Source organism: Microcebus murinus, chromosome 7 (assembly GCF_040939455.1).
Source record: "Microcebus murinus isolate Inina chromosome 7, M.murinus_Inina_mat1.0, whole genome shotgun sequence".
NCBI classification, from domain to species: Eukaryota; Metazoa; Chordata; class Mammalia; order Primates; family Cheirogaleidae; genus Microcebus; species Microcebus murinus.
Genome location: NC_134110.1, coordinates 89,323,445 through 89,350,816, shown reverse-complemented (window position 1 = coordinate 89,350,816; position 27,372 = coordinate 89,323,445). Strand labels below are relative to the sequence as shown.

Sequence of the window (27,372 nt, the reverse complement as noted above, 5' to 3'; positions counted from 1 at the left end):
AGTCAGTGAAATTGATGAAATCTTCCTTTAACAAAGCCCTGTCAGATTATATTGGACCAAGAAGTTTACCAGCCTAAAGTTGACTCACGTTGCTTAATGCATCTGGGGCCCATGTGAATCGGAGAGTTGAGTATCACGGTGCCATGGAACCAGTGTTTGGGGACTGGTTTAGTACATTCTGACTTTTGGGGTACTGTATCTTGTAAGAGTCAGCTTAAATTTCTCTTTGCCCCATATAGTGATACATTCTTGCTCTACCATAGCTATAGCATCAATGATATTTGTTTTTAAACCATTAATATTTATACACCTGTGACCTGATAAGATCTATATGAAATTTTATCTATATTGTTCAGGGAATGATTTTCCAACTAACAGATTTTCCAGGCCTTATACTATTCCCACTGAAAGCATTTATTATTCCTCCCCCACAAACACCCCAGCGAGAGGGTTAAGCACAGTTTTGATGCAAGACAGTGTCAAAAGGGCCCATTGCAGACAGTTCACTGATGTTCAGTTGTTCCCCTCCAGGAAACTGGGTGAACAAAGAGATTAAGACAAGCCATATTTGTGATTTCAGCCTCAGCATAATGACACTAGCCTGCCCACTAATCTTCGTACTGCCCCATGGCCACGACATCTTATATTCTTTCCCTTCTGAGGTAGAGGATTTAGATTTATAGGAAAAGGAGACCTGGCTTTATCCACTGTCAATATCCCAAGCCTACTCAAGTTTTGCAGGAAAACTTTCTTGTTTATTCTATTCTGTTTGTCCTTTTAAGGCCTTGACAAAGCTTAGTATAAATTCCTTTTATATCACAGCATACTGTAGGCATCATGCTCTGAGCCATTCAGAGAAGGTGGCAAAATGGGAAGTTTGTAGCTTCATAAACATAGGTTTCTACACTGGGGCTTTCTGTTGCTGATGAATTGGACAAAAAACCAAATCCTGTTTCCCAGATGTACTTTTTCCAGAGTTATGGTTGTAAACCATAGTGCAATGAAACAGAGAGAGCACTGTAATTACAAAAGAAACACTGCTTTTCTAAAAGTGCTTGCTAGACACCTTCATTTATGACACTGAGCATTGTTAACCTGATACATAGTCTTCCTCAGTGGGACAAAGCTGTGTTTTCTTAAACTTGGATTTCACAGAATTCTTATCCCTTAGTACACACATGTGCTAGGGAGAAATACAAAGCTTTCAAAAGCAGGAGATGAGTTAACCATCCTCTGCAAGGCCTTTGGTCTCCGTGGGGGCACAGAGCAAAGCTCCCTGTGATGGGGAAAGCCTTTGTCTACAAAGCAATAAACTGTGCTCGCAGGGGACATGGGGAGAAGAGGCGCAAGAATGAGGGCCTAGAATCACTCATTCTTTTCTTCTCCTCTAAAAGAGGCTGGAAAAGGGGGGTGGGAAGGTTGACTGGGAGGAAGCTGAGGTTTGATGCTTTTTCAACTGTTCCTGACTTTCTAACCTGGGTGCTGACATCTTAAGTGGGAAACCAGCCGACATTAGGGGCTGAGGCAAAATGGAAAAGGGTCACTCGGCTGCCTCCCACTTTGCTTTCAGAACCCTTTTCCCTTCTGCCTTTGTGACTTAGCATCTTTTTTGTGGTTTTTTTTTTTTTGCCTTTTTTAAAAAAAATTTCAGAGTATTACGGGATACAAATCTTTTTGGTTACTTGGATTGCTTACCCAATGGAAAAGAAGTCACTTTATCAAAAAGACACCTGTACTCAAATGTTTACAGCAGCACAATTTACAATTACAAAGAGATGGAATCAACCCAAATGCCCACCAATTCATGAGTGGATTAATAAAATGTGGCATATGTATACCATGGATTACTACCTGGCCATGAAGGACGATTTAATGCCTTTTGCAACAATCTGGAAGAAACTGGGGACCATTCTCCTAAGTGAAGTATCTAAAGATCGGAAAAACAGGCACTACATGTGACTTAGCACCCTTAAGCTGCCCCCTGCTCAGCCCCTTTCCCTATTTCTCTTTCATGCAGAACTTACGACCCAAACCATTTTCCTCATCTACATTAAAACAAACAATTTTCATTTGGAGAGTGGATGGAGCTCAGCATACCAAACCCTGATGATTTGAAAAATGGAATATGTGGAATATTCTGTCTAGTTGATCAAATAAAGAGACAACGTCCAAATCTCCACTTTTAATTCCTATTCTAATTCATCTTATATGGAGCTGTCCAATGAATCACTCTAGTACAACACTTTTGATGTCTCAACAATACCCCTAAATTTATCATTACTATAAATTGCTTGTAGAACAAACTCAAAAATTCTAATCTTGGTGATTTACAGCTCTCCATTAATTTAGTTAAAAAACTAGATGCCAGGAACTCTACTAGGCATTGCTGAGACTACAGATGTGGAATGAGACAATATATAGTTTAAAAGTGTCTCCCCAAAAAGCACTTAAAGAAAAAATAGAGAAGTCTGCCTTGGCAGACACCCTTGCAGTCAAGTAATCACGCTGAGCCTTATCAGTGATGGGACATATTGAAATTTGAGCCACTTGATAGGATGCACTGAGAACGTAGCCCAATTCTCTGATGTTCCTGCCAAAGAAGCATAACGAGATTCTAGTCACGAGGAAGCATCAGACAAACCCAGACTGAGAAACAGTCTATAAAATAGCTGGCATGAAATCTTCAAAAGTATCAAGGTCATGAAAGTCAAGGAAAGATGCAGGGAAACTAAAGAGATATGACAACTTAATCCAATCTCATGATTCTGTACTAGCTGCCTTCACTATGGCCATTGTTGGGAGAATTGGTGAATGTTGAGTGGGGTCTGAGGATTAAGTAATGCATCAATGTTAATGTCTGATTTGGGGAGGGTCCTATTGTGGTCATTGGGAGAATGCCTTTCTTTGGAGGAAATATGCTCTGAAGAATTCAGCATGATGGGGCACCTTACCTTCAAGGGGTTCACAAAAAAAGTTCTTTATATTATACTTCCAAGTTTTCTATAAGATAATTTCAAAATAAAAGAGGTTATTAGGGAGATACGCTCTCCCTTGCACTATCCTGCTTCTTTATGGTGGTTCTTTAGAGTGAAATGTTACCACCGTCTGGGTGGATACAGAGGTATTAAGCACAGTTAGTGGTCAGAAAATTTTTCATGGGGGAAATGGAATATAGTTAGAATTTATATAGGTAGAGATACCTAGAAGAAAGCCTTCTCGTGTAAAAAAGTAGTATGTTCAAGCATATTTAGTGCTTCTTCATTATCTCACAGACTAAGCTTTTGAACAGGGAAATGGGAGGAGGAATAGAAAAGTGGCTAAGATAAGCATTGGAGTTAGATCAGGATTCAAATACTGATTTTGTCTTTAACCAGCTATGTGACCTTTGACTGTTTGGTCTCAGTTTCACCATCTGTAAAATGGTAACAAAGCTGATGTGCACATGTGTGAATGAGATTATGGACATAGTTCCTGCCACACGGTATTGCTTAGTGATGATGATGATGATGATGATGATGATGATGATGATGATGATGATATGGAGATGTAGCAATAGTGATGATCTCAGTGACAGCTGGGGAAGGTAATCTGTCTGTGAAGGAGGGATTGGTTGTGCGTCTATTTCTTCCTCTGGGACAAAGCTGAGCAGTGGTGATTAAAGCTATTCCTTGTTTTTTTTTTTTATGCTTTGAAGCTAGAGCATTGCATCTAAGGTGTTAACTTACTGAATTGAGGCCTCCTACCTGTGCCTCAAGAATATATCCTTTTACAAAACTGAATTCTCCACTCACTCTTCTGTGAGTGCTCAAGGTCATAGAGCAGCAGAAAGCTGAATCAAAGCCACAGAATGTTCTTGTAGTTATCATATCAGTAAAATTATACTTGTAGCCTCAAAATTCCACTCTTCTACCTTGGTAAGGCCACTCCTCCCAACTTCCTTTTTCATACTTTCCCTCTACTGCTACAAATATGCATTCATAGTCCATGTCCCTCAAGGCTGTCCTTTATACTAATTTACTGATTTCAACCACATTCCCTGAGGCATAACTAGAATGATTTGTCCACCCTCCCTCACTCCCATGTCCATGAGAAGAGATAAATGTCTATGCTTCCAACCACTATTCCCGCATAAAGTGAGTTTTCTAATTTAAAAAGGCTTAATTCAGCTCATTTTATACATTAAGTATGTCAATGCATTTAATTAGAGATTAAAATTTCCAATATAATTCTGTGATTTTTTTGAAATGTAAAATTATCCACAATGTGACAATATACCCATCCTAATTAAAGAATGATCAGAACAATCAGCTGCAAACAACAAAGGGTAACACTGTCTTTATAACAAATAATTCTTATGAAAGGAATTTTCATAAGGATTACTTGACTCAATGTCAAAACACATTTACTGAGAGATGAATTGAGAACCACAGTGTGGTCTCCTAAATCATTTAGTGTGTGACATGTGGTTGGATCAGTTACGCCATCTGAATTAAAGCTAGAGATGGGTATCTAAATCAGCATGACCCTAGAAGAAATATATTGGCTAATGGAGAGCAGGTGGGAGGCAATTAGAGAGAAAGAGCTGGGACTGTGCCATGATGGTTTTCGTATTTGTTTTCTGTTTGTTTTTTTTTTTTTGAGGATCTTGCTCTGTTGTTAGGCATGCTGTAAACCCCTACAGAATACCCCTTAAAACCCAGATGTAGAGATTGAGACTGTGTGTACACACTTCAAAGGGGGAAGACGAGAAGGATAATGGGACATAGAAAAACAAAAATGACAAGGAATGTTCTGTCAGCAGCATGTGATTTAAAAACCCCATACAGATCTGGTAGAGTGTGATTATTTCTAAAAATGACACTCACTTTGAAGTCTGTTCTTTTAGTCAGACCTCTGTTAGGCTAAGGACCTCTCTCCGTGCTGACATGATAGATCAAAGGAAGCACCTTGCACGGCATGAGGTGCGTGACAAGCACCAACCACTGTAGAAATGCAGCCAAAGTCACCATCACAAAAACACCACATTTTTTTTTTTTTTGGTTCTAAAAGGATAAACAACTTTGACAAAGACCTTTAGGACTTCATAGTCAATGGTGGTCACTTGCCAAGTTGTTAGTTTTTTCCAAGAGAAAACAGAATGAATAAATCATTAGTTGGTATTGTACAATTACCTGGGGTCTACTTTGAAAATGTGGCCCGATTTGTAATGCAGGTTTGTCTCGGGCACCTGACTCTTAGGCAGATGAGCTCTGTCTCCAAGATGTCATCATCCTGACAGGGTTTTCAGAAAATACCAGGCTCCTTGTGTGCCACTTTGGAGGATGCCTCCTGCACATACTTGGATAACAAGGGTCACCATGACAAGCGAACCCTTTCTTTGCTGTTGCCAAGACCAAATTAAATTTTCAGAGAGAATTTCACTCCTAAATGGTTATAGCTGATTCATGATTTTCATTTCTTTGCCAGACATCCAGATGGTTTTTGAAGAGGCTGCCAAGGCAAAAGCAAATCCTCACCTCTGGATAAATAGCTCAAATCTCAGGGAGATAAAAGCCAATCCTCAAGTGTTCTCTTATTTGGCATTCTCCTCTCTCCCCACTGTTGCTTCAATACTATTATTCTTTAGTTTTCCTGCAGAAGGGTGTCTTCCTCCAAAGATAATGCTTTTTGGATATACCACCACCTGTCCTAATTCATTGCTGTTGTGTTCTGACCTCGCAGTCACTTTCTCTCACGTACTCGGATAGGGACTTCCTCACCTGCAGGAAATACCCTAGAAGCTACCAATGTCCAGGTCTGAAACCTCAGTTTCCATCTTGTCAGCTCAGTAGAGTGAATCTCTGTTCCACTTCAAACAGCCACTTTAAGGACAATGCTTGTGTCACCTCTGAAATGTTAAATTCCAATTTCTTACTCTTGGACCATAAGTCCATACTTTTACCTTTCTGATTTTTAATATCATTTAATTATCCAGTCCATAGATACCTCTGCTTTCTCTAGACTTCTAGTTTCCCCTTAGCCTGAATTCTTTTTATACCCAAATTGGACATTGTGGTGGATAACATTTGCAATAGTTTCATGGTCTAACTGCATGCTGTTGCACCCTCACTACCAAAGGCCAACCTTAAATCGATACTCTAATTCACCTTCTCCATCCCTATGCCCAGAGAGTGGAAGGTGCTGGAGAAATATAGGGAATGTGTTGATTGGTTCCACTGCATGATATCTAACCTTAGGAGGATGCCTAACGCTGCCTGTTAATCCTCTTTGATATTCATGTACTAGAGACAATCAAATGAGATGCCCAGCAACACTGGGAAGGCACAAAATTGTTCTTTACATAAGAATGGCCATTGTTTGGAGTAGCAGGGAGGCAACCCCATAAGCTACTCAATAACCTGTACTATGCCCTGGCATGAAAATTTAGACACCTTACACTAGCAATTTGAACTTTAAAAATGGAAAGAATTTATCAGATGGCACCTAGACGGATTGAAAGAGGAGCAGACATACAAAACGCAGGAGAATCACAGTAATGACAGAGCCTCTACCCACTTACCTCTTTCTTCATAAATGTGTATGATTATTTATTATTTAGAAAATAGGGTAAACAGAGTGGACAAACCTGTGCAACTCCTCTATCAGATGGGTGGGTCTGCTCAGAGATCCAGGTCTTGTAAGACATGAAGTTCATACGTTTTGGGGATGTCCTCTTAAAAAAATATGAAATGAACACAAGTTGCATTTAAAAGTTGCTGCTACTTTGTATTAAGTTACATAATTGTGTAATCAAATTACTCTTTTATGGCAATTATTGACTTATCCATGAATACATATTGGAATTTTGCTGTTTTCTTCAGGTCATTTAACTGAGTTAGTGGCGATTTTACAAAGCATTTTGTCTGGATGTCAGCAAAATGGCAGAATAGGAGGTCCCGGTTTTCACTCTCTGCCATAAAAAAATCAGTTAGAACTATCCCCAGACAAAAACACTTTATTCCCTGAATACGGGAATAAGTCTGAATCACCTGCATGTTTCACAGAACTGAATAAAAATCTACATTGAAAGGGGAATGTGGTTGAATGTGTTGCCCCTCTTCCTCCCTCAAGTCAGCACATCATATGGAGAGAATTCCCCAGGGATCAAGGTTTCTTCAGTGGGAAAAGAAAACCAGGGAGGTGGACAGCCAGTTTCCCTAGCATTTTGAGATGCTTCCCAGGAAGCCCACTCTGTTCTTATCTCACAGGGAATGGGCAATATAGGGGGAAACTGTGCGGATAGTTTATGTGGAGTCAGGTAGAAATAAAACAATGAGGCAGAGCCCACAGAGACCAATACACATATTTTAGTGAAAGCTCAGTGTACCTGCCAGCAGCAGTGCTCGATCAGAGGTACTAGCTAATAGTGTAACTCACCAGCAAAGCTACATTGGTCACTCCCAGAAGAGGTAGGAAGAGCTACCTGGCTTGAATCCCTAGACAGGTAGCCTTCAGGCCCTACCCCAGGGCCCCACCCAAGGGAGAAAGGTAAATCTCAATCATGTACTTCTACTGACATAGTGGTTGGTCCATTCATCCTGATTCACTTAACCTCAGGGGCTCTACTGTAATTCTGTCCAACTGCTAAACTCAGAAAACAGTAGCTTGTGGCCAGGGAATATACCCTGTGGCCCAGCTGGATGAGAGGTAATTGTAGTGCCCATACACTAGCTCAGCATAACAGCAAAGCTCAACCAGAAATCTTGCTGGATAGAAGAGCCTAGCTAGCTTCTTTACCTGAATTCAGAGCAAAGGCAGCAGCTCAGCCTTCTAGAGAACCTGAAAGCGAGTTTTGTCTGCCCAGGGTCATTACCAGCTAATTCATCTAGAACCATAGGCTAGAGCAGGTGTCCTCAAACTATGGCCCGTGGGCCACAAGTAGGTGTTTTTGCCCATTTGTTTTTTTACTTCACCAAAAGATATGTGCAGTGTGCATAAGAATTTGCACACTGGTTTTTTTTAAACCATAGTCTGGCCTTCCAACGATCTGAGGGACAGTGAACTGGCCCCCTGTTTAAAAAATTTGAGGACCCCTGGGCTAGACTAACTGGTGAAGGTCTATCCCTGCCAAGGAACTTCTGCAAAAGCCAGAAAAGGTAGCTATTGCCACAAATGTATAAACATCAGCACAAGGAAATAAGAATTACAAAAACTCAGGAAATCATGATACCACCCCCCAATAAAAACTAAGAAAGCTCTAGCAATAGGCCCTAAAGAAAGGTATATCTATAAAATTACAGAAAAAGAATTTAGAATAACCCATTGATGTGTGATCATCTTTCAGGTACCTTTCTGTATATTCCTTTAATTAGAGAAATTGGACTTTTTAAATTGACAATTTATATCTCTTTCTTTCTCTCTATTTTTGGATATATTTGTTCTTGTTTATGCTCTTAGTTTTCTATTAGAATTTTTTTTTCTTATTGATTGGTAAGAGCTCTACAAATATGTAAGTTTATTAACCTTTTGTATATCATCTATGTTACATATATTTTCCTCAGTTTCTTGGGTGCCTTTTAATTTCACTTAAAATTCTTTTTTATGTTTGAGACTCAAGAGCATTAAATGTTATGGAATCAAAAAAAAGTTCAGTGACATTCAAGAATATATAGATAAAAAATTAAATGAAATTTGGAAAATAATACATAACAATGAAAGTTTGATAAAAAATAAAAAGACAACACAAAAAGAAATCTCAGAGATAAAGAATGCAGTGACTGAACTAAAAAAAAAAATGCAAAAGAAAGCTTCAACAGCCAGCTCAATGAAGTTGAAAAAAGAATCAGTGTATTCAAAGACAGAACATTTTATATCACCCAATCAGAGAAACAAAAAGAAAAAAGAATGAAAAAGAATGAAAAAAGTCTATAGGAATTATGGGACACCGTCAAGAGACCTAACTTATGCATAACAGGCATACAAGAAGGAGAAAAAAGAGGAAAAGGGCCAGAAGGAATTTAAAAATAATGGAAAAAAACTTCCCTAATTTGAGGAAATAAGCCAACATCGCAGAGGTCACCTATTAAATTGAACTCAAAGAGGAGCTCACCAAGACATATAATAATCAAATTATCAAAAATCAAAGACAAAGTTCTGAGAGCAGCAAGAGATAAGAAATACATCACATATATCAAACCATGTTGAAAAACTGAAAACAGGAAAAGAAAAAAAAATACACCACGTATAAAGGAGTCCCAATATGACTATTAGTGGACTTCTCAGCAGGAGTCCCTGTAGGCCAGAAGAGAGTGGGATGATATATTCAAAGTACTAAATTAAGAAAAACCCCTGCCAACCAAGAATGCTTTATCCATTTCTTTCTGCTGCCATCTTGGTTCCATGTTCCCTGAACAAAATGTCCAGTGATGCCATAGAAACCATTTTTGCCACAGAGCAGAAGTAGCCCCAGCCCCAGGTTGAGGCAGGACCTAGAACAGAATCTGACAGTGATGAACTAACTAGTACTAGAGCTTGAGGAAAAAGATTTCACACAGGCAACCACACAACAAGCTCAGTTGTCAGCAACAGCTGAAATTCATGAAGAATCCATCAGTCAAGCAAACCAGTCACAGTGAAAAGAAGGCACCAAAGGCTATGTCCAAACTGAATCTTTGGCAGATTATGGGGGTTATAGTCAGGATAGAGTCACTATCCAGAAATCTAAGAATATTCTCTTTGTCACCAAATAGATATCTACAAGAACTCGGCTTCAGATACTTACATGGTTTTTGCAGAAGCCAAGACTGAAGGTTTATTTCGGTAAGGACAGCTAGAAGATGCTGAGAAATTCAAAGTTCAATGTGAATCTGTCTCAAACATTCAAGAAAACACACAGACTCTAACTGTGTAAGAGAAGAGTGGAGAGAAAGAGGTTTATGAATCTGATATGAAAGTTAAGGACATAGAGTTGGTCATGTCATCAGCAAATGTGTCCAGAAAAAAGAGAGTCAAAGCCCTGAAGAACAATGGTAATGATATTATAAATGCTAGTATGGAATTAATAATGTAGCCATCTGAAAATTAGGACTTTTTGGTGTTTTAAAAGAGTAACTGCAGCTTATTTTGCAATTTGTACTGTTTTTATTACAAATAAAGTTATGAGTTCTTGTTGGATGAAAAAAATACTTAATCCAGCAAAGCTCTATTTCAGAAATGAGGAAGAAATAAAAACTTTCTCAGATAAACAAAAGCTAAGGGAGTTTATCACCACTATACTTGCCTTACAGGAATTGCTAAAGGAAGTTCTTTAAATAGAAACAAAAGGTTGCTAATTAATAACATAAAATTTATAAAAGCACAAAACCTAATGGTATAAGTAATATAGAACAATAATTATAATATTCTAGAATTGTAATGGTGTTGTGTAATTGTATTAGGGTTAAAGAAAAAATTATATATAGACTTGTTGATTATTAAATTTATTAATCAACTTACTAGCTATATGTAAAATAAATGGTCAAGGAATATATATATTAAAAATGATGCAAATCTAAACATCAAAGCATAAAATATGTGTGTGTGCATGTGTGTGTGTAGGGAAGTAAAAGTGTAGAATTGTTGTATGCAATAAAAGTTAAGATGTTATTAGTTTGAAATAGACTATTATAAGGTCCTATGTAGCCTGATGGTAGTAAAAAAGCAAAAAAATCTAAAAGAGATGCACAAAACACAATTAGAAAAGATTAAAAACATATCACCATAGAAAATCATCAAGCCATAAAGGAAAACAGCAAGAGAGGAAGAACAAAACAAAGTATTTTCAACACAACCAGAAAACAATTAACAAAATGGTATTAGTAAGTTCTTACCTAGCAATAATTACCTTGAATGTACATGGATTAAATTCTACAATCAAAAGACACAGAGTAAATGAATGAATAAAATAAACAAGACATAATTATATGCTGCCTACAAGAGACTCACTTCACTTTTAAGGACACACATAGACTGAAAGTGAGGGGATGGAAAAAATATTCCACACAAAAGGAAACCAAAAGAGAGCAGGGATAGCAATACATCAGACAAAATAGACTTTAAGTCAAAAACTATTAAAAGAGCTGGGCATGGTGGTTCATGCCCCGCATTTTGTGTGGCTAAGGTAGGAGAATTGCTTGAGGCCAGGAGGTTGAGACAAGCTTGGGCAACACAGAAAGGTCTTGTCTCTACAAAAAGTGGAAAAATTAGCGGGGCATAGTGGCACATGCCTAAATTCTCAGCTACTGAGAAGGGTGAGCCTCATCACTTGAGTCTTGGAGTTTGAGGTTGCAGTGAGCTCTGATGACATCACTGCACTCTAGCTTGGGTGACAGAGTGAGACCCTGTCTCAAAAACAAAAAGAAAAAACTACAAAAAGATAAAAAAATTCTATAATGACAGAGGGGTCAATTCATTAAGTGAATATAATAAATTATAAATATATGTGCACCCAATGGTAGAGAACTTAAATATATAAAGCAAATATTAAAGGATCTGAAGGAAGAAATAGAATACATTACAATAATAGTGGAGAACTTCAATACATCACTTTCAATATTGGACAGATCATCCAGACAGAAAATTAATAAGGAAACATTGGACTTGAACAACTCTTTAGACTAAATGGACTTAACAGACATAAACAGAACATTCCACCCCCAAACAACAACAGAATACACATTTTTTTCAAGAGCACATGGTACATTCTCCACCATAGATCATATATTAGACCATAAGACATGCCTTAGCAAATTCAAGAAGACTGAAACAATATCAAATATTTTTTTCAACCACAATGGTATGAAATTAGAAATCAATAACAGGAGGAATTTCAGAAAATTCACAAATACATGAAAATTAAATAACATGCTACTAAACAATCAAGACCAATGAAGAAATTAAAATTATCCTGAGACAAATGAAAATGTAAATACAACATATCAAAACTTGTAGGATGCAGTAAAAGAAGTACTAAGAGGAAAATTTATAACAATAAATGTCTACATCAAAAAAGAAGAAAGAATTGCAAATAAATAACCTAATATTACATTTAAGGAAATAGTAAAAGAGCAATAAAACTAAGTGCAATGCTAGCAGAAGGAAAGAAATAATAAAAATCAGAGCAGAAATAAATGAAATGGAGACTAGAAAAACAATACAAAAGATTAATTAAATTAAAAGTTGGATTTTGAAAAAAAAATCAACAAACTTGTAGCTAGACTAACCAAGAAAAAAGACAAAAGACTCAAATAAAATCAGAAGTGAAAGTGAAGACATTAAACTGACGCCACAGAAATACAAAGAATCATAGAAGACTATTATGAGCAATTATATGCTAAAAATTGAATAATCTATAAGAAATAGATAAATTCCTGGACACATACACCATACTAAGACTGAATCATGAAGAAATAGAAAATCTGAACAGATCAACAATGGAGCGAGGAGATTGAATCAGCAATAAAATGTCTCCCATTGCTATGGTGTAGATATGGTTTATTTGTTCCCAACAAAACTCATGTTGAAATCTGATCCCCAATGTGGTGGTGTTGGGAGATGGGACCTAGTGGGAGATGTTTAGGTTATAGGGCAGATCCATCATGAATGGTGTGGTGTGTTCTTGTGGTAGTGAGTGAGTTCATGCTCTTGTGAGATTGGATTAGTTCTCAGGGGAATGGATTAGTTCCCACGAGAGTGGGTTGTTATAAAGATAGGATGCCCCTCAGGTTTCCCCCCTTTCTCATGTGTCTGTTTCTCCTTTGACCTTCTCCACCATGTTGTGATGCAACACAAAAGCCTTCTCCAGAAGCCTGGGCATGCTTTTGAAGTTCTCGGTCTGCATAATCATGAGCTAATTAAATCTCTCTTCTTTACAAATTCCCCAGTTTCAGATATGCTTTTATAGCAACATGAAATGGACTAAGACACCCATTAAAGAAAAGCCTGGGACCTGATGGCTTCATGATTGAATTCTACCAAACACCTAAAGAAAAACTAATAGTAATAATTCTCCAAAAACTTTTCCAAAAAAATTGAAGGAGGGCATACTTTCAAACTTTTTATAAGGCCAGTATTACCATGATACCAAAGCCAGACAAGGACATCACACGGAAAGAAAACTACAGACCAATATCCTTGATGAACATAGATGCAGAAATCTTCAACAAAATGCTAGCAATCTCAACAATGCATCATAGAAGGATCATTTACCATGAAAAAGTAGGATTTATCCCTGGGGTGTAAGGATGGTTCAACATTCACAAATCAATAAATACGAGACACCACATTAACATAACCAAGGGGAAAAAATCATATGATCATCTCATTATATGCAATAAAAAGCATTTGACAAAATTCAACATCTTTCATGTTAAAAAATACTCAACAAATTAGATATGAAAGAAATGTACTTCAACACAATAAAAGCCCTCAGCTAACATACTCAATAGTGAAAAATTGGAAACCTTTCCTCTAAGGTCTTGAACTAGGCAAGGATGCTTACTCATGTTACTCCTATTTAACATAGTATTGAAAATCCTTGCCAGAGCAATAAAGCAAGAGAAAGAAATAAAAGGCATTCAAATAGGAAAGGCAGAAGTGAAATAGTCACTGTTTGCTGATGACATGATCTTATACATAGAAAACCCTACAGGCTATACCAAAACCCTGTTTGAACTGAAAAACAAATGCAGTAAAGTTGTAGGATACAAAATCAACACACATATATATCAGTAGCATTTCTCTACACTAACAACAAACTTTCTGAAAAAGAAATCAACAGAATAGTTTTTATAGTAGCTACAAAAACAGAGAAACACTCAAAAATATTAATAAATTTAACCAAGAAGGTGAAAGACCTGTGCACCAAAAATTATAAAACATTAATGAAAGAAATTGAACATACAAATAAATGTAAAGATAACCTGTGTTCATGGATTGGAAGAATTAATATTGTTAAAATATCCATACCATCCAAGGTGATCTACAGATTTAATGCAATTCCTATCAAAACCTCAATGTCATTTTTCATAGTTATAGAAGGAACAATGTTAAAATTCATACGGAACCACAAAAAAAGCTCCAAATAGCCCAGGCAATCATAGCAAAAGGAACAAAACTGGAGACATCACACTGCCTGATTTCAAACTATACTACAAAGTGATGATAATTAAAAGAGCCTGTATTGGCATAAAAATAGACACACCAACCAATGGAACAGAATACAAAGCATAGAAATGAACCTGTGCATCTATGGGCAATTGATTTCCAATAAACGTACCAGTAATATACAATAGAAAAGGGCAGTCTCTTCAATAAATAATGTTGGGAAAACTGTATGGCCATGTGCAAAAGAATGAAATTGGACCCATATCTCATACCATATATAAAAATCAACTCAAAATGAATTAAAGATTTAAACATAGTACCTGAAATTGTAAAACTACTAGAAAAAAATAGGGTAAAAACTACATGATATTGTACTGGGCAATGATTTTTTTAGATTTTACCCCAAAAGTGGAAGTAACAAAAGCAAAAATAGATAAATGAGATTACATCAAAATAACAGTCTTCAAGAATTAACAGAGTAAAGAGATAAACTATGGATAAAGAGAAAATATTTGCAAGGCATACATCTGATTAGGGATTAATATCCAAAATATATGAGGAACTCAACCCTATAGAAAGAAAACAAATAATTTGATTTTAAAATGAGCAAAGGACCTTAATAGACATTTCTCAAAAGAAGAAATATGAATGGCTAACGAATACATGAAAAAATGTTCAACATCACTAATCATTAAGGAAATGCAAATTATTATATTTTAAATTTCAGAATAGTATAGGGTTATAATGTTTAGGTTACATATATTGCCTTTGCTCCACCTGAGTCAGAGCTACAAGCATGCCCTTCCCCAGTGTGCCCCCTATGCATTAGGTGTGAATATACTCATCCCTTACTTCCCCCCCACCTGCCTGACACCCAATGAATGTTACACTATATGTGCACATGAGTGTTGATCAATTAGTATCAATTTGATGGTGAGTTCATGGGGTGCTTGTTTTTCCATTCTTGTGATACTTCACTTGGTAGAATGAGCTCTAGTACCATCCAGGATAATACAAGAGGTGCTATATCACCATTGGTTTTTTGTGGCTGAGTAGTACTCCATGGTACACATATGCCACATTTTACTAATCCACTCATGAATTGATGGGCACTTGGGTTGTTTCCGCATCTTTGCAATTGTAAATTGTGCTGCTATAAATATTCGAGTGCAAATGTCTTTTTTATAGAATGTCTTTTTTTTCCCTTTTGTGTAGATGCACAGTAATGGGACTGGTGGATCAAAGTAGTTATACTTTTAGCTTTTTGAAGTACTTCCATATTAATTTCCATAGAGGTCATACTAGTTTGCAGTCCCACCAGTAGTGTATGAACATTACTGTTTCTCCACATCCACACCAACATTTGTTCTTTCGGGACTTTTTGATAAAGGCCATTCGCACTGGAGTTAAGTGATAACTCATTGTGGTTTTGATTTGCATTTCCCTGATGATTAGAAATGTTGAACATTTTTTCACGTTTGTTGGCCATTAGTCTGTCTGTCTTCTTTTGAAAAGTTTCTGTTCATGTCCTTTGCCCAATTTTTAATGGGGTTGTTTGACTTTTTCTTGTTGATTTTCCTGGGTTCTATATGGCTTCAAGATATCAACCCTTCATTGGATGTGTAGCATGTGAATATTTTCTCCCATTCTGTAGGTTTTCTGTTTGCTATCATGATAGTTTCCTTGGCTGTGCAGAAGCTTTTTGATTTGATCAGGTCCCATTTATTTATTTTTGGTGTTGCTGTGATTGCCTTTGGGCTCTTCCTCATAAATTCATTCCCTAGGCCAATGTCTATAAGAGTTTTTCCAACATTTTCTTCTAGAATTCTTAAGGAAATGCAAATTAAAACCACAATGAGATACCACCTGTTAGAATGGCTATCATAAAAAAAACGAAAGATAAGTGTTGGGAGGATGTGGAGAAATGGGAACTCTTGTATGCTTTTGGGGGGAATGTAAATTAGTATAGCCATTATGGAAAACTATATGGAGGTTTCTCAAAAAACTAAAAGTAGAACTACCATATGATACAGCAATCCCACTTTGGGTATTTACGCAAAATACTTGAAATCAGTTTTTCAAAGAGACGTCTGCACTCTGATATTTATTGCAACACTATTCACAATATGCAAGTCAAGGAATCAACCTGAGTGTCCATCAGCAGATGAATGGATAAAAGAATGTGATATATATACACAATGGAATACTCTTCTGCTTTAAAACAGGAAGAAATTCTGTCATTTTTGACAATATGTATGGGATTGGAGAACATTAAGCTAAGTGAAATAAGCCAAACATAGAAAGAGGAAGTAACACCTGTTCTCACTTATATTTGGAATCTAAAACCATTGAATACATAGAAGCAGAAAGTAATGGTGGTTTTCAGAGGGTGAGGAGAATCAGGAGATGATAATAGATAGTAGGAATAAATTTGTTTTTTTTGAAATTTATTGTACAGAATAGTAAATACAGCCAATAATTGAGTATTGCATATTTCAATATCACTTAAGACAGTAAATCACAAATGTTCTCATCATAAAAATGTCAAACATTTGAGGTGATGGATAGGTTAATTAGCTTGACTTAATCATTCCGCATTGTATCATAACATCACTTTATATCCCATAAATATATACAACTATAATTTGGCAATACATAATTTAAAAAAGCATTTTGCCTGCAGTCACCAGATTTAATCAGGCCAAGATATGCTAAGTGCACATCCCAATATGATACACTGGGATGCATAAAACATGACCTCTCATGTGGATATACTTGCTCCATATAGAGGGCTACAGGTTTATGCTCTAAAAACATTGAAATTCTATTTAACATGATTTTCATTATAATAGATGGAGCATTTATAATTGTGCTTTCACAATTTTTTCACCAAAAATTGTGCTCCACTATCAAGAATATTCCTGGCAGCAGAGAATGTATGTGTTGACTAGATGATGATAGAAACAAATCTTTTGCTTACAATTTTATACACACACACACACACACACACACACATACATATGGATATGAAGAACCTTCTACAGAGTAGCTTCTGGCTTCATAAACTTCAAACCTTGTTTCTTTAGCATTGCTTCTGATTCGGGGGACTACAGGATATATTTGCATCACATTACAAAGTTTACTGTGCCCCCTTCTACAAAGCCACAGTGTTGGCACAGTGGGTGAGACAGGTAGTAAGTACAACTATAGACTAAAGAACTTGAAGTCACGTAAATATAATCCCTTTTAACTGAAACTGCATATATCCCCAATTTCCACTATCCAGGGAGGCATCCTAAAGCTTAAGCTTCATTAGCTTTCCAGTAAATTCATCTCTTCATCTGGGCTCTTAAACTTGCCTAGCACATACTCCAGAGGTTCCTAACAAGGAAGATTGGCCACTCCTATATACTGATTGAAGAGTAGGCATTTTCCTAATCCTCTCTGAAGACGACAAAGGAATAAAGAAGCATTCAGGATCCAAACAAATAATATTAAATTATCTTTTGCCTCAGATGAGATATTAAAATTTCTTGAGATCAAAAGAAAAGCAAGAGATTAGCTGTAACCTGCTGCCTAAATCAAGAGATTAAAATAATTCCATAAGAGAGTAGCTTAATCTCAGGAGAAACAAATGCCATTTAAATAATACGATTGAGGGGTACCTGTGTGCCAGGCAGAATCATCCCAGATGTTTGCAGCCCAGGGTTAACAGGGGCTATATATCCTGACCTCAAACCTGTGGCTGATAAGTAATCTCAGGTCATTAGGGATAAGAATAATGTTGCAACCATGAATTATCCACCCAGTATATCAACTCACTTGAGATGATAAAATTGGTCCCATAGAGCAGGCACTGGAAAACTTTCTTTTGAAAGGGCCAAATAGTAAATATATCAAATACTTATGAAGGCTGAAATTTGAATTACATGTAATTTTCATCTGTCACAGATGAAAATAAACTATTTATAAACATAAAAACCATTTTTACTTTGAAGGTTGCAAAAACAGGTGGCAGGCCAGAGTTGGCTCTGGGCTGCTGTTTGCTGACCTCTGTTCTAAAATATGCTGAGAAAAGATTTGGGATTTAAGCTGATGGCAGGTTTAGATGGATGCTACTTTTCTGTTCTACATTTTTACGTAGAAGATATTTCTCGAATTACAAGTAACACTGTGTATCAACTGTTTGGTAGGCATCATGCTGAAGATCTAAAAGGCATTATGTGCATCTCTTCCCTCAAAGTGCTCAAATGCAACATTATCACCTTCCCTACCCACGACTTTTGATTGGCGGTTGGTGGTTTGGCTTGGCTGTTGGTTTGGATCAAGAGCATGCCTTACGGAGATACGGTACCAGTGCGGCATCATGGGTGCAGCTCAATTTCGTGCAAAATCACTGGCAGCCCAGTGGGCACCACCTTGATTGCCAAGATAGATTGGCCATTCTGATCATTTGCATCTCATGTCCCCTGTCTGTCATTAGCTTTGGTACAGAAAGGATTAGTCCTGGTTACTCATGAATTTTAAGAAACATCAATTTAGTAATAATTAAAAACATCATTTACATAATGAAAAACATGTTATACAATTAAAAACATCATTTTCATTAACTTTTAAGTTCAGCATACACATCTTATTCCATTTGTAAATATGTATCTAAAATAAGAATTTTACCTTACCTTGCTCTTTGATTAATGTTTGAATAATTTAAATTGTACAGGATAAACATCCTTAAATAATCAACCGTTAGTTTATCAAATTCCCTTAAACATTTTACATTTCACTTAATAATTTATGCAATGAATTTTACTTCAGATGCCTGAGCAGGAAAGCTTACCACCCAAACAATAAAACCTTTCTATGAGTTTAAATATCATAAATTTTTTTTTTTTTTTTTTGAGACAGAGTCTCTCTTTGTAGACCTGGATATGGTGCCCAGGCGTCAGCGTAGCTCACAGCAACCTCAAATTCCTGGGCTCAAGTGATCCTCCTGTCTCAGCCTCCCAAGTAGCTGGGATTACAGGCATGCGCCACCATGCTCGGCTAATTTTTTCTATTTTTAGTAGAGACAGGGTCTCGATGTTGCTCAGGCTGGTCTTAAACTTCTGAGCTCAAGCAATTCTCCTACCTCGGGCTTCCAGAGTGCTAGGACTACAGGCATGAGCCACCATACCCAGCCAGAACAACATAAATTAAACTTATAAATGTTTAAATTCTCTAGTTTTTCTAAGCATTCTATTATTGTTTACAAGTGTAAATTCCCTTGTAACTTTCAACTTAAAATCACAAGTCTATAATCATACATTTTAAATTGGAATCCCCAAACTAATCCATCAGATTTTCTATCATGTCAAATTCTCTTAAACACTGCAGGCACAATAAATACCAAACACATATGTTGTTTCAATGATTATAAAACCTGCATCTAATGTTAATCCCCTAATACAAATAATATGGGTCAAATTACTTTCTTTAATTCTTAATTTTAAACATCCTGGAACAGAAAGACGTCACCTTTTAACTCAGGGGTCAGCAAACTGACCTATCAACTCTGGACTGCTGGCTGTTTTTGTATGGTCCCAAGCTAAGAATGGTTTTTGCATTTTTAAACAATGGGAAAGAAAAGTGAAAGAAAAAGAATATTTCAGCATCCATAAATAAAGTTTTATAGGAACCATCTATGCTCATTCATTTAAATATAGTGCATGGCTGCTTTTGGGCTGCAATGTCAGAATTGCGTGGTTAAGACAGAGACCATATGGCCCTCAAACCTAAAATATTTATTCTTTGGCCCTTTGCAGAATGTGTGCTGACCCTCTTTTTAATTTAGAAGAAAATACAAGTCATGCTGTGCTTGAATTTCAAAACCTAAATAAAGGATCATTACATCAGAAAGTTTTGCCTGCAAGGTATTTGGGACTAAAAGGCTGTTTATTGTCCTCTCTCCTCCATTTACCCAGAAAACAACAAACAAAGATTGAGGACTGGAAGGCAGGGAAGAAAAAATGTATTTTGGTATAAGGACAGAGACCCCCTCCCTCCAATACACCCGCCTACCTCCAAGATGAGTGATGTACCCGTCTGAGGAGCAGGTTAGGGCTTATTGACAGCTGCTCAGCCCTGGGGTGCTTCCCAGCATGCTCAGGAGCAAGTGGAGGAAAAAGGGTGGAGTCCCTAATCCTCCCAACCAACACAAATTGAGATAAAATCATTCAGATGAGAACAAAGTTCTGATCCTTTTGGTTGCAATTAGCTTTGCCTTTCAGTACCCTCATGAAAAGAATTGTTGAAATATTTCCAGACTATTATTTAGGATCCAACTTTCCTATTCCAGAAGTTTTGATGGCTTAAAACTACAGCAAGGAAAGTCACTTGAAATAGAGAGGGAGAGAAGAAAACATAAGACAGGAGAAGGAAATTTGTATGGTGAGGAAAAATTTGCCTTAGGGTGAAAATAAATGTAATCTGTAATTACTACGCTGAAATCACATCAGGAATGCTACAGCCCCTCCATGGCTTACTTAAACAATACTTGAAAAATGGCTGTTTAAAAAAAGAGAAATAGTCAACAACTGGGCAACTCAAAATGCCTTGAAATAGAAAATGATTCTCAAACAAATCTCAAAGCAGTTTGCTGAGTCAGAATGTTTCTTACATTTCTTACATTTTGAGTTTTCACGATGGCTCAAAGTGTGATTTGTTTACCAAGGTCATGAGTGACAGAGACTAGACGCCAGGGTTGCACTAGACATCAATGTTGGGATGCCACAGCTATTGGGACTTGTATAGAGAACCTTCAGTGTGGTAGCTAGGAATGTGGTCATTTTATGTTTCAAATACTTTTTAGTCCATTTCAATATTTCTGTAAGTCAATTTATTTTTTTTAAAAGGACTTGGTCAAAACTACCTCAGCAAATAGTTCAAGGCTGCATAGCACCCTCTCTTCAAAAGGACTTTGTGTGAATGAGGTAATACGGTTGCTAACGAACAATATCCCTCTTGGAAAGACAGCTTCAGAGGCTTGTAGGCTATGGCATGGAGGAGAGGAGTATATAGACAGAGATTTAATATCAAAGCAAAGGATGTGGGCTATAGTTTACAGAAAATCAGGTCTTGTGGACCTCTCAGCTGCCTGGAGGGACAAAGTCTTTACTGGAGGATGGGTAAAATCATTTCTAAACCTTTTTATTTATTTATTTTTTTTGAGACAGAGTCTCACTCTGTTGCCCAGGCTAGAGTGCCATGGCATCAGCCTGGCTCACAGCAACCTCAAACTCCTGGGCTCAAGTGATCCCACTGCCTCAGCCTCCTGAGTAGCTGGGACTACAGGCATGAGCTACCATGCCCAGCTAATTTTTTTTTTTCCTTTTTTTTTTGTTTTTGTTCAGCTAATTTTTTCTATGTATTTTTAGTTGGCCAACTAATTTCTTTCTATTTTTAGTAGAGACAGGGTCTTGTTCTTGCTCAGGCTGGTTTTGAACTCCTGACCTTGAGCAATCCTCTCACCTTGGCCTCCCAGAGTGTTGGGATTACAGGCATGAGCCACTGCGCCTGGCCACACTAAACCTTTTATGACTCTCAAATCTACCTAACGTAGAGGTGGGAGGATTACTTGAGCCCAGGAGTTCAAGACAAGCCTGAGTAACATAGTGATGAGACACATTTCAAAAAAAAAAAAGAGAAAAAAATCTACCTAATTTTGTGAACTCCTTCAGGAGTCTGAGGAGCCATTTCATCATTTTTATATGATGTGTAATAAAGAGATGCTGAAACAGAGCTGTCAAGTTTTATAAACATTTTTACTATAAAAAAATCACATCAAAACAAGTGTATAAAGTATTATTACAAAGTGAAAATCCATGTAACCACACCTGGGTCAAGAAACCTCACAAGAAAGCTTCCCTTTGGTTTTCTTCCCAGGTAAACCTTTCTTTGTCTTCCCTAAAAATCATTGTCCTGATTTTTATAACAATCACTTTTTTTCATGTAGTTTTGATTGTCTACTATGTGCTTTCTAATTGTATCATGTATTTGTTGATGCTTTTTCTCAACATTCTTATAATTTTGAAGGACTGACTTTTTTTGTTCTGGTTTTTCTCTCCATTAGATTGAAAGTTCTACCTTTTCCTAAAGGACACCCTTTAACATTTCCTGTAGTGAGTGTCTGTTGCTCATGAACTCTCCTAGTTTTGTCTGAACATCTGTTTCACCACATTCTTGAAAGATAATTTTACCGAGTCTATGTTTAAAGGTGGACATTTAATGCTGTAGTTATTAATATTGTTATTTTGTAATTGAAACTATCATTCCACTGGCGTCTGGCTTCCATTGTTTCTGCTGAGAAATTAGCTGTTAATCTGTTTGCTTCACTGAATGAAAACAGATTCCATTCCCATTTCCTCCTTCCTGCTTTAAACATTTTCTTTTTGGCTTTGGCTTTCTGAAGTTTCACTGTATTTGGGTAGTAATTTCTTATTTTTTTAACCCACTTTGGAATTTTAAGTTGCAGACATGATACCCAATTACCCACTAATACTTTAAGTTGTATTTCCCCAAATCAAGGATATTCTCTTATATAACCATAGTACAATCATAAAATCAGAATAAAAGTGTTTTAATAGTATTCTTTAATCTATATATCTTATTCAGATTTTGTAAATTATGCCACTACTATCTTTTATCTGATGTAGGATCCAATTCAGAATCACAGTTTCATTCAGCTGACACTTCTTGGTCTCTTTTAATTTGGAATAGTCTTAGTCTTTGCCTCTCATGACCTCGATACTGTGGAAGAATATAGGCTAAATATTTTGAAGAATTTAGGTTTTTCTGATATTTTCCTCAGGATTAGATGCTGATTAAGCATTTTTTTTTTGCAGAAATATTCCAAAATTGATCTATCCTCCTCCTATCATTTCAATGGTACATGACATTGACTTATTCCATTTTGGTGATGTTAACCTTCATCATTTGGTTAATGTAGTGTCTGATTTCTCCAGTGAAAATTTACTATTTTTGCCTCTGTAATTAATAAATATCTTGTGGGAGCATAATTTGTGACTACACATTACTTCTTAAAAAATTGCTTTTTCCCTTTTTTTCTTCTCTTGTGAAACTCCAATTATGTTAAATCTATTCATTATATCCTATATATTTCTTATGTTGCATTTTATATCTTTATCTTTGGCTTATTTTTTCTTTTTTCCATCATTTTACCATTTCTCTCTTTGGGTGTGCCTAATCTGCTGTGAAACCTATCCACTGAGTTCTTAATTTCACTTATTTTTTTTCAGTTGTATGTTTTCTATTTTTGTTTTCAATCCTGCAATATCACTTTATATAAATTTTAGTTTCTTGTTGCCATTCTTAAATGGCAACATTTAAGAATTTTTATCTTGAATTTTTATTTCTAGGAAATTAGTAAGCTTAAATACTATATTATGTCTGGTAACTCCACTATCTGGAATCAAGTAGATCTGTTTTTGTTCCTTTGATCTGGTTCCTGTTCATGCTCTCTTATTGCCTTATCTATTTGGCTCCCTTTGATACGTGTGGGCACCACATTTTAAAGTTATTTGTAGAAATAATTTGAGACCTACAAGGTAGCATCTCTCAGAGAAGCTTTTGCTTGCTTTCTGGGACCACTAGCTATCTGGGATCACTGGAATCCAATTTCAGGATGTGAGATTTTTCTGGACCATTGAGATATTTCAAAGTAGGGCTACTTATTTTTGGTTCACCCTTACTCTTAGAGTGTGGTCTTTTAGCATCCCAACCCAAAGCATAGGCTGCTTACTGGAGTCTCTACCCTTGGCAAGCCTTGTGAGCCTGACAAAATGACCATCTAACATTTTAGCTGTCATTTTTAGTTCAGCAAATGCTTCCAGAGAAACTGTAGCTGCAAACTATGGGTTTATATCTCTGGATTTTCATCTTTTCCTGGACTTTCATCCAGTAATTTCTCACCACCTTGTTTGATCTTTTGGTGTTTTTCAGAAAACGTTTATTTTTAATGCAGATTTAGTTGTCTTAAATGGGAGTATTGGTTTGAATCACCTAGTCTGAATTACTCAAGTAGTATTTTCTAGGTTAAATATTTTATTCTAGATAGAATATGAAAGATTACATATTATAAAATTAATTTAAAATTCAATCTTTGGTTATATGGAAAAATAAAATTTTGAATTTTCCTATTTAACAAGTAGTAAATGCTGTTTAATATAAGGGCAATATATTTTGTTGACACACATTTTAAAATAAGATATTGTGTAGAGCTTGATTTGGGGACCAAATGCATATTAAAATGTAGATGGAAATTTGTCTTCTTGTTATCAAAATAGACATTAAAAATAGACAAAAACTTCTTTCACGTCTTGATGTTTGGGATTCTTGAATTTTGCACTTAAACAAGCAACTAGTTTACTTTTAAAAAAAACAATCTGTTTCTAACTAAATGCATTTTTCTCTAGGTGATGAGCTAAGAGAGGTTTCAGACTATTACATTCAACCCCTTTCCCACATTTAATGTATCACGTATATGGTGAAGTATATTACCAATAAAGAAACAGAAAAAAATAGAAAACACCAACACAATAATTCCTTTAAATGTTTTTTTTGAAGTACTAGGTCCATGTTAAAGTATTAGGTATTTTGAAGTACTAGGTCCATGTTAAAGTATTTTGAAGTACTAGGTCCATGTTAAAGTATATTATTTAAAAATCAGGGTTGTGAAATTTATGAATCTTGTGAAAACTTTTTGATGATATTTGCTGAATTACCATTATAATATTCCATATTAACATGGTGTTTTAACATTAGTATACTTTAAGTTTCCTGGCCTTGACTAAGGATTCATTATATGTAAAAATGTAATTTTCTGTATTACATATACAAGTACATATATACACATATATGTAAAAATACTAAAGGTAGTTGGTAAATGCCACAAAGGTCAAATAGCCATAGCAAAGAGCTAGTGGTGCTTGGCTAAAAGTAACTACATTATTGCATTAACCATGTTTTTATATATTTGATGCTTTTACCAAGTTTCTGGAAACTTGATGCTTTAACTTCTGCCTTGCATGCATGTGCTGGACATACCTTATTCTGGATAACCAGATTAAGAAGCCTGAGTCATCTTGCATTGACTTCCTGCCTCTCTAGTCACTCACCCCTCATCCTGGGGTTGTTTTTCAAATACAAACTAACTAACCCAGAATCTATATCTGTCTACCTCCCTCATTGGGTTCTTACATTTTAGATCACATTATACCTGCCCTAACTACCCTGAGGCCAGGTACCAGAAGACCAGGGACAGTCCCTATGCCCCTCTACTAACAATAAAGTTATTCAAACTCCAATCTTAAGGTGGCTTACCCTCCCTCACCTGTTGCTTCCTGCAGAAACTATAATAAAGGTACTTGCCCCTCCAGTACCCACTGCCCCACCATTTCTTCCTTTGCCTTGTGATCAACCCTGGTGATTCCCCATGTGACCTCCCTGCCACCATGGTCAGATGTGTACTCCCTCTCTTGAGATCTGTGAGTATAATAAACTATCTTTTCAATGGCAGTTGTCTCCTGATTTGCTGGTCTCACCATACCTGAAATAAAACCTATTAAAACAAATATGAGCCAATATTGATTTGGCAGGGTCTTAAAGCTCTTAAACTGTTCCATTTGAAGTGGAGAATGTTTCAATGTTTATTATTGTATTTGAAAGCATCTAGCAAAAAAATGCCATCACCATGTATATCAAATTGCAACCCAGAGAACACCATAATGATACTTTGGAAGTTCTCACAGTTGAGAAATGCTAGACTAGAGGGAAGTGCCTCTGCAAAATTCTGCTGGAGGAAAATTACAATTTATAGTCCTGTTTAAACAAAATAGTATGTCAAGAATAAAATATTTCTTAATCTTAGGTTTAACAAATTGACTGACTTCAGAAAGACAGTAGAAACTATATATTCCTTCAGAAACCACATTTTGGCAACAATTATCAAACTCTGGCTAACTGACATGAATAAGTAAAGGCATAAGGCAGACTTTTAAGGACACTTTTCTTAAGAGCAACAGAGAACCATTTTCCTGGAGGATGTTATGTTAAATGATGTAAGCCAGGCACAGAAAGACAAATACTACATGATTCTGATTATCTAAAAACATTGAACCATAAAGCAGAGAGTTGATGGTAGGGGGTAGAAGGGATTGGGGAGATATTGGTCAAAGGATACAAAATTTCAGTTAGGAGAAATAAGTTCAAAAGATTTACTCTACAAAACGGTGACTATAGTTAATGACAATGTATTGTGTTCTCAAAAATTACTAAGAGAGAAGTTTAGTGTTCTCACTGCAAAAAATAACCATGTGAAGTAAATCTTTGTTAATTAGCTTGATTGAACTATTTCACAATGTATATATATTTCAAAACATCATGCATATGATAAATATATATAATTTTTATTCATCAATTAAAATGATTAATTTTAAAAAGAACAATTCTCTTAGGAGCCAATTCAAATGGTGTCAAATAGTGTCTGGTGTTTCAATGGCATAAGTAAGAGGCAGTTTTTATGCCATGTGAATGTCTGATACTAATTTAGACATGTTTTAATCATTCCAGTTTAATGTAACAAAAAAAAAAGTTTTCTCAAAGAATCTCATTTTGTAAGAACAAAGATTCTCAAGAAAAGGCTATGTATAACTGCTAACCTTTTTCGTAAATGCAGAAGCTGAGATTATAGTATTAATCAAATTTTTTATATAACTAAATAAGGTCTACCCAAAGGCAATCACAACAGCAACAAAAATAAACAAATGGGACCTGATCAAATTAAAAACCTTCTGCACAGCCAAAGAAACTGTCAAGAGAGCAGACAACCCACAGAATGGGAGAAAATTTTTGCAAGCTACACATCTGATAAAGGGCTGATAACTAGAATCTATTTAGAACTCAAGAAAATGAGCAAGAAAAAAAATCAAACAATCCTATCAAAAAATGGGCAAAGGACATGAACAGAAGCTTCTCAAAAGAAGACAGAATAATGGCCAAAAAACATATGAAAAAATGTTTAACATCTCTAATCATCAGGGAAATGCAAATCAAAACCACATGAGATATCACTTAACTCCAGTGAGAGTGGCCTTTATCAAAAAGTCCCCAAACAACAAATGCTGGCGTGGATGCAGAGAGAGAGGAACACTCCTACACTGCTGGTTGGACTGAAAACTAGTCCAACCTCCGTGGAAA

The 27,372-nt window shown here is 36.2% G+C and overlaps 1 protein-coding gene and 1 pseudogene across 1 annotated transcript in view; one reads left to right on the top strand and one right to left on the bottom strand.

Moving 5' to 3' along the window:
* The window catches only part of CPA6 (carboxypeptidase A6), a 259,455-nt gene that overhangs the window by 111,873 nt on the left and 120,210 nt on the right, over positions 1-27,372 (bottom strand). The window lies entirely within an intron of this gene.
* On the top strand, positions 9,395-10,048 carry LOC105857502 (nascent polypeptide-associated complex subunit alpha pseudogene; annotated as a pseudogene).